General features: G+C 34.0%; 1 non-coding gene across 1 annotated transcript; it reads right to left on the bottom strand.

Annotated features, from left to right (window-relative positions):
- Nucleotides 1-7,773: 7,773 nt before the first annotated feature.
- LOC121209292 (small nucleolar RNA R71) lies at nucleotides 7,774-7,880 on the bottom strand. The gene has a single exon (XR_005904406.1). It is a non-coding gene; the product is annotated as a small nucleolar RNA R71 (small nucleolar RNA).
- Between the last annotated feature and the right edge of the window lie 508 nt (nucleotides 7,881-8,388).

Below are 8,388 nucleotides of genomic sequence, written 5' to 3'. Positions count from 1 at the left end.
CCACAAAAAGCCTTGTGGTCTAGTGGCAAAGTAGCGCCACATAAGAGGCAGGAAGGTGGCGTCATAGAGTTGGCAAGGAGGTCCAGGGTTCGAAACTCATGGCAATCAAAGAGCATTTATTTTGCTATGTTGGGACGGCAAGAGTTGGTGTTGGTTTTAAACTCTAGTGATGGAGGGATCCCACATCGGGAAGCTAACATAAGAGTAGATGGAGAGCTGGATTTAAATAGAGCAAACCATTAGGAGAGTAGGCATACCCTTCTTAGCTGATCCCTTTCGCTTTGAGACGTGCTCGTTTGGGTTGGGCGTCACCTAAGAGTGTTTGGAGCGCGGATTAACTGTAGTCTCCTAACAGGATTATCGTGTGGGAGATATCGTCATCAATCGTCATCAACCAGGTGTGTAAATGACACCCTCCCTTAGACTGAATCGGTAAAAGCCGAAATACCGAAACGTTGGTATTTTATGAACTCGTGAGCGTGTGAGCGCTCGTGAGACAATTGTTAATGAATATGGTGCATTTGGATGATAAGAGTGCAGAGTGTGCATTTTCGTGCACAACGGTATTTTTGGGCTTAATGGGCCGAAAATAGGCCAATAGGCCAACGGGCCCACTTTGGTAAAAAGACGAGGTAAGTACTTCTGATTACTTGGTAAATGTTAGAATGAGCATGAAACCTTAGCAATAGGTAATAATTATTGAAATGCCCTTATGCGTACAAAATTACGATTCTACCCATAGGATTATTTTTTTGCTGGAAAGCATGATGTTCTGTTTCTGTATATGTATGCCATGACATATTATTTCTGTTGCATGGAACATGTGTTTATATTGATGGAGGAAGTGTTCTGGTAGCCTCGCTGCAATCTGGTGGCCTCGCCACATATATCTGTTCTGGTGACTTCGTCACAATATCTGGCAGCCTCGCTGCAATCTGGTGGCTTCACCAAATATATATATATCTGTTCTGGTGGCCTAGCCACAATATCTGTATTTGGTGACTTCGTCACAATATCTGGCAGCCTCGCTGCAATTTTTGTGGTGTGTAGCAGTTTGGTGGGTCGTGTAGTCTCCCCACATGGTGTAAGGCTAGTACGAGGGTGTTATGGATGGCTCTGGGTTGGGATTTCTGCATTCATGATATATTTGTTCTGTATTTGCTATGGGCCTATGGGTTTCATTCTGATTTCTGTACTGGGCCAAGGCCCAGATAAGTCTGACTTTGAGGTTTGATCTATTTTGGGCTATGGTTGGGTTATGTTACACACTGAGTTTTTGTAAACTCACCCAATTTATTAACCTTTCAGGTAATTTCTAGCCTTAGACGGATCGGAGCTGCGAGGGGCTCGAAGGAAGCCACACACACTGTTTATGTTACAGTTTTGATTATTACTTTTAAATGTTTTTATGTGGGTTGTAGTAAAGCCGTTGTAATTTTCTGGATTTCAAATTTGGAATTTTATTTATTGTTCTTATAATTGCTAGTATTAGAACACAGTTTTCCAAAGCAACTACTGTTGTTCAAAACATAACGTATCCGCAATTGTTTTTAAATTAAGCTTTCGCAACTACCAAGATTTTTACAAAGTTGTTAAGAATGTTATTTAGCTGAGGTTTTCTAACAAGGTTTAAAAAGGGTATAAGTTTTTAATTTTAAGAAGGATTTTTAATGGAAACATGGTTTTCGAAAAACACTTCAATATGACACGCCAGATTCGAGCCAAACTTCTAGGCGGGGTTTGAGGTGTTACACCCTAAATTAATTTGATCCCCATTTTTGTCGAGATTTGAATTGAAATAGTTTCTTAACTATGTTTTATTCTATTTTGTAATTTAACTTGTTCTTAAAATAATAATAATATTAAATGTATACATAATAGTAGTAGTAATCTTTTGTTTTTGAGCTTAAGTATTTAAATTCCAAATTCTGAGAAGAAGCTCTGTTGTATGCAAGTGATATTAAATCTTTAAGTGATTTTTCAATTGAATCTCGATTCTAACTTTTGCTTCCAGCCTATGACCACACCCTCTAACCAAGCCTCATTACAAACCTCTAAAGACCTTTTGATTGATTTATCATCTCAATTTATAGTGGTGGAGATTTGATTTTTATGCAAGCCTATGGTAATGACTTTTCATTATTGACTATTGAGTGCTTCATTTATTATCCTTAAACACCTCGAGTGATTTGAGTGAATCTTTAGTGAGGATGTGAAACTCTGTGATATTTTGAATCAAAGGTAATTATTTAGACGAGGGGAGACACCTAAGTTTTCAGAATAAAATGTTCAACTTAGAATGATTGAAACTGTGATGTTCTTTTAGTTGAATTCTCAATGTATGATTGCCTATGGATTATTTCGAGATATTATCGATAAAAATTATAATTGGTGAATTCGATGCTCCTAATGCTTTAATTTCATGTTTTATACTTAGAAGAGCATAGGAGAGCGAAAGGAACGAGAAACGGGCCAAAAACAGTGAAAAATGGGCTAAAGTACGAATTCAACACGGCCTAAACCTCCTCACACGGACAGACCACAAGGCCGTGTCAATTTGGTAGATTCGAAGCACGACTCACACAGGTATGTCACATGGGTGTGTCCCTGCCGAGCCCAAGTTGAGTTCAATTCGGAAAAAGGCCAATTTTGAGGGCTTCTAGGCATTCTAAAGCCTATAAATACACCCTAGAGGAGGAAAGTAAGGGGGCACACAGAGAGGAAGGAAGGAATTACTCGAAAAAATCCAATTGATCCATCTCAGAAGCCAGTTTCATCATCAAGACTGAATATCTACCCTCAACTTCCCTTTAGGAGTTTTGGGTTTTCTTTATGTTTTGTATTCATTATTCTTCTGAGATGTTTTCCTTTTTAGTTATGAACTAAATCCCCTAAATACCTAACGGGAATGAAACCTATGATGAATCTTGTTACTATTTTCTGAATTGTATGATAAATATTTAACTTGTTTTTAATTATGTGTTCTTAATTCTTGTTTTGATATCCCAGGCTACTGGTTCAAGATAAGATCTTATTTAGAGGAGGAATGGACCCTGTCTAAGAGTACATTTGTCATAATTAAGCGGAGTTGATTGTGTGCCTAGAGATAGGGTGACAAGATTTTGCCGAATTAGGGTGAAACCTAATAGGGGGATCCATGGATCGAGTTAATGCAACCCTAGAGTGTTAATTAGAGAAAAGTCTCAATTATTCAATCTAGGGATTAGACATTATTAGTCTTGAATAGGGATAATAACATAACTTAGGGATCTCTACGAAACTAGTTAAATGAATAAATCGTATGTTTCAGAGCCAGAATAACAAGTACAGTCGAGGTGGATTTTTCCTTAGGTATTGTCTTAATTCAATCATTTTCCAAAAGTAATCCCCCAATTCCATTCTTTGTGAATTCTTAGATTAGTTAATTAGTTAGCTAAAACAAAACCACCTTATTTTTAAGCTAGATAATAAAAAGACAGTCATTACTAGTACTTTTAGTTCCTTTGGGTTCAACAACCCAGTCTTGCTAAAACTATACTACTGTTCGATAGGTACACTTTCCTACATCGCAATAATAGTTAGTTTCAAGAACGATTAATTATAAATATATAAAACTTATAACACAAAATCACGCGATCACTCATATTAACAGAATCAAAATTTATTAGCATAATTTATTTGACATTTATTAGTATAATATATTTAACATTTATTAGCATAATTTATTTGACCTACGAATTTATCCTATAAATAGGCTCTTTTACAATCATAGAGAAACATCCATATTTTTTAATTTTTGTTCTTTTGCCACTATAGTAAAATTATCTTTACCCGTGGTTTTTTATCCTTTTTTGGGGCGGGTTTTCCACATTAAATTTGTGTATTCAATTTATCAATTTCTTCTGCTATTTTTTACTTATTCGTTGCCTAATTGGGTTGATACCCAACATCCATTTGTTTTTCTTTTGACGTATCTACTTAGTCGTGGACCTCACTGAAATTTGCGACATGCAAGATAAATCTTGCCTTACGGAAAGCCTTAATAGGAGCATATGGTTTCATTCAGAGGTTGGTTTGGTTCAAAAATCGTTTAGCAGCAGATTGAATAGAAGGATGACCAAACAAATAAGGCTTACCAGTTGGTGAGAAAATAATAAAAAGAATCTCAACACCACATAAAGTGGAGATCTCAAAGATTTTTTGATTAATTTCTGTACACCGTATTGAAAATGAGATAAGCCTATCATCCTCATTTTCAATGATCTTAATCTCAAATTTTCCTTTTCTGCTAGTCTTCTTACTCGAGCTTGCCATTATAGAAAATATCAAGAGACAAAAGAAACCAAAAAGTTAAAAAGGAATGCTTTACTAGCCTTTAAGATGGTTTGGAATGAAGTTCTTGGATGAAATTCATATATATAGGCAAAAAATCAAGAAATTAGATGCAAATAAATCAACAAAAAGTGCTCCAAAACCTATAATGAAATAATGGATATGAAGTTTATTGCATTGCAAATTACAATAAATTTTATAACAGGTTCGGTCGTACTACCATTGAGAGTATGATGATGTTGTTAACAACATTTGAAATGACTCGGATTTTACATGAAAGACTGCAATGTCTGCTTTAGAGTTAAATAAAGAAGAATAGATGAAGAAAATGAAATTATTCTAAGTTTTAAGAATTCAACTCTTACTGTTACTACGAATTTCAGTACTAACAAGTTGTTGAATGAAAATTGAACACCTAAAATTAAAAAACTTCACACTAAATATGGTTATCTAGGTTAAGATTTTCCATGTGCAAAAACTTGATGTGGAATCTTGTAAGAAGAGAGAGAGCATATTCCACTATGATATATTATTCTCTTTATGTTGCATGAAAACTTTTAACAGTATCCTAAAAATGAAAAGTGTATCAATAATATAAGCAAATTCACAAGCTTGAGCTCAAATAATAGCAAAACAGGATGCAAAGATTTTATTAATCACCAGTTTATTGAAAGTAGCTTGTTGATACCTCATGATATCTGGAAAAAAGATATTCCTAAACCCTAAATAGTCAATGCTCAAGAATGTTAAAATAGAGACCATAAACCATATGTTGGTTGGCTACATGAACTTGCTCTCTATCACGTGGGACAAGAAGGTTCCAAATATTTCCCAATTACAGGATACTGTTAAAGAGTTTTCATGCAACATAAGGAGAAGAATATATCACAGTGGAATATTCTTTCTCTATCTCTCTCTTCTTACATGATTCCACATCAAGTTTTTGCACATGGAAAATCCTAAACTAGATAACCCTATTCAGTGTGAAGTTTTTCAATTTTAGGTGCTCAAATTTTATTCAATAACTTGTTATTTCTGCAATTCGCGATAACACTAAAAGTTGAATTCTTAAAACTTAGAACTATTTGATTTTCTTAATCTATTTTTTTTCTATATAACTCTGATGTAGACATTGTAATATTTCATGGAACCTTAAATAAAATAATAGAGAAGCAAAATCCTAGTCATTTTAGATGCTATTGACATATTCATCATACTTTCAATGGTAGTACAACGTAACCTGATTTAAAATGTACTATAATTTGCAATGCATTAAATTTGATATCAATGATTTCCTTACAAGTTTTTGGAGCCTTATCTCTCGATTTATTTAGAAGTATTTCCTTTTTTTTTTGAACCTTTTATCACTTATTCTAGGGTTAGCTTTTAATTTTACCTAATAAAGTTATCGATTTTTGATACTTTTCAACATTTAATTCAATTAAAATGCACCCCAATATCATGATTTTTTTTCATTTTGATGACTGATAACCTATAAAAGTAACATATTTTAATCTCATTCTTAATGCATTTTTAGATGATTAATTATGCAAATTAGTGAATTTGATGCTCCTAATCCTATAAATTCATGTTTCTAAACTTAGGAGAGTATTTGGGAGTGAATGGAGTAAAAAACGAGCCAAAATTAGACATATAGAGTTGTTTTCAAGATCCACACAGCCTGAGCATTTCCATATGGGCTGGCCACACATGGGGAGGCCACACACCAATATGCTAGCCTGCGTCAATATCACAGCCTGCTTCCTAAATACATAGAAAAACCCAATTTTTAGGCTTTCTATGCATTCTAAAGTCTATAAATACCAATTAGAAGAAGACATAAAGGAGGCAATCATAGGAGATCAAAGAAAACACTCTAAGAACACCATCATAATCAATTCGGATCAAAGATCTCTGTTTAATTTCTTTCGAAGTTTTATTGAGTTTCTTTATGTCTTGTGGTCATCCTAACTTTGAGATGTTTCTATTCAGGATTATGAACTAAATTCCCTAGATATCTAGGGAGGATGAAACTTGTGATGAATCTTATTATTTGATTTCTAATTTACATGATAAATACTTGATTCTTGTTCTCAATTATGTATGCTTATTTATTGTTTTAATATTTTTGGGATATTAAATCATGTTTAATGCTTATTTCAATGGAGCAAAACTCCCTATTTAAGAGTAAGTCTAGCATAATTCAGTGGAGTTGCATGCAATCCTAGAAATAGAATGACATAAATTACTAGATTAGAGTCAAATGTAATAGGGGAATCCATAGATCGAGTTAATGCAACAATAGGGGTTTTAATTAGAAAGAGATTTCAATTAAACAACCTAGAGTCAGTTGTTCTTACTCTCGAAGGAGATATTAACATAATTTAGGGATTTCTACAGATCAAGACACAAGTGAATAAATCGTTTAACTCAGATTCATAATAATAAGTGAAGTCTTGGTGGATTCTTTCCTGGGTATTGTCTATACCATTGGATATTATTCGATTATTTCTTGATTTATTCTCTGTTGCGTTCTTAGATAAATTAGTTTGGTAATTCTATATTAAACACAATCACTCTAATTTTTCTGCTAAATAATAGAAAAACAATAGTTACTTGTACTTTTAGTCCTAGTGTATATGATATTCCCTACTCACTATAGCTATACTATTGATCGATAGGTGCGCTTGCCTTTGTCGTTTATAGTTAGTTTAGTGACCATCAAATTTTTGGCACCATTGCCGGGGACAAAATATTAGGAACATTTGATTTTTATTAATTTAGCCATTTATTTTTATTGCATTTTATTTTATTTTAATTTTTATTTTCTAATTTTTCTTTTGTTTGCTTCTTACAGGTTCCTTTGGTTTATGACTAGAAGAAACTCGTTAGGACGATTGTTATCCGACAGTGAGATTGAAAGTACTGCTCACAGAAATTGTAGAGAAGCAATGTAGAGTCAACATAATATAGTAGACGAAGAGGACATTATTATTACTGAGGAGATGGGTGATAATCAAAATCATCAGCTACCTCTTGCAATTGCTGCAAATCCTGCAAATCAAGATCCTGTTCCTCGTATTATGTATGATTATGTCAAGCCCACTCTAACTGGGGCTGAATCGAGTGTTGTGAGACCCACCATTGTTGAAAATAATTTTGAATTGAAGTCAAATACAATTCAGATGATTCAACAGTTTGTTCAGTTCGATGGTTTGCAAGACGAAGATCCAAATAATCATTTGGCTAATTTTCTGGAAGTCTGTGATACTTTCAAGATAAATGGTGTTTCTGATGACACCATTAGCCTACGGTTATGCCCTTTCTCATTGAGGTACAAAGCTATATAGTTGTTGAATTCTTTACCACAAGGTTCTATCACTAAATGATCAAATGACCGATAAATTCCTACTGAAGTATTTCCCATCGGCTAAGACAACCAAGTTGAGGAATGATATCTCTTCCTTCATTCAGATTGATTTAAAAACCTTATATGATGCATGAGAGAGATATAATGATTTATTAAGAAGGTGTCGTCACCCTGGGTTACCTTTATGGTTAAAAGTTCAAACCTTCTACAACAATTTGAATCCTTCAACTAGACAGTTGATCGATGTAGTAGCCGGTGGTACACTTAACAATAAAACACCCAAAGCTGCTTATGAATTTATACAGGATATGGCACTGAATAATTATTAGTGGCTAGTCATGAGAACAAAGCCGATAAAAGCAGCCGATGTTTTCAATTTAGATGTAGTCACCACATTATGAAATTAGGTAGAACAATTGAATAAGAAAATTGATTGTTTTTATGTTTCTACATAGGTACATCCAGTGATGCAATACAATACGAAGGAGGAATGAAAAATCTAGAATTTTTACCCTATGGTCCTAGCACAGAGAATGAACAAATCAATTATATGGGTAATAATTCTAGGCCTCAAAATAACCCTTATAATGATACCTATAATGTAGGTTGGAGGAATCATCCCAGTTTCTCTTGGGGTGGTCAAGGTAATCAGAGAGCACAACCCCCTCCACGCTTCCAAAAAAAAC

Source organism: Gossypium hirsutum, chromosome A10 (genome assembly GCF_007990345.1).
Source record: "Gossypium hirsutum isolate 1008001.06 chromosome A10, Gossypium_hirsutum_v2.1, whole genome shotgun sequence".
Classification (NCBI taxonomy): domain Eukaryota; kingdom Viridiplantae; phylum Streptophyta; class Magnoliopsida; order Malvales; family Malvaceae; genus Gossypium; species Gossypium hirsutum.
Note: the sequence above shows the minus strand (reverse complement) of the source record. Positions and strands in the feature narration are given on the sequence as shown.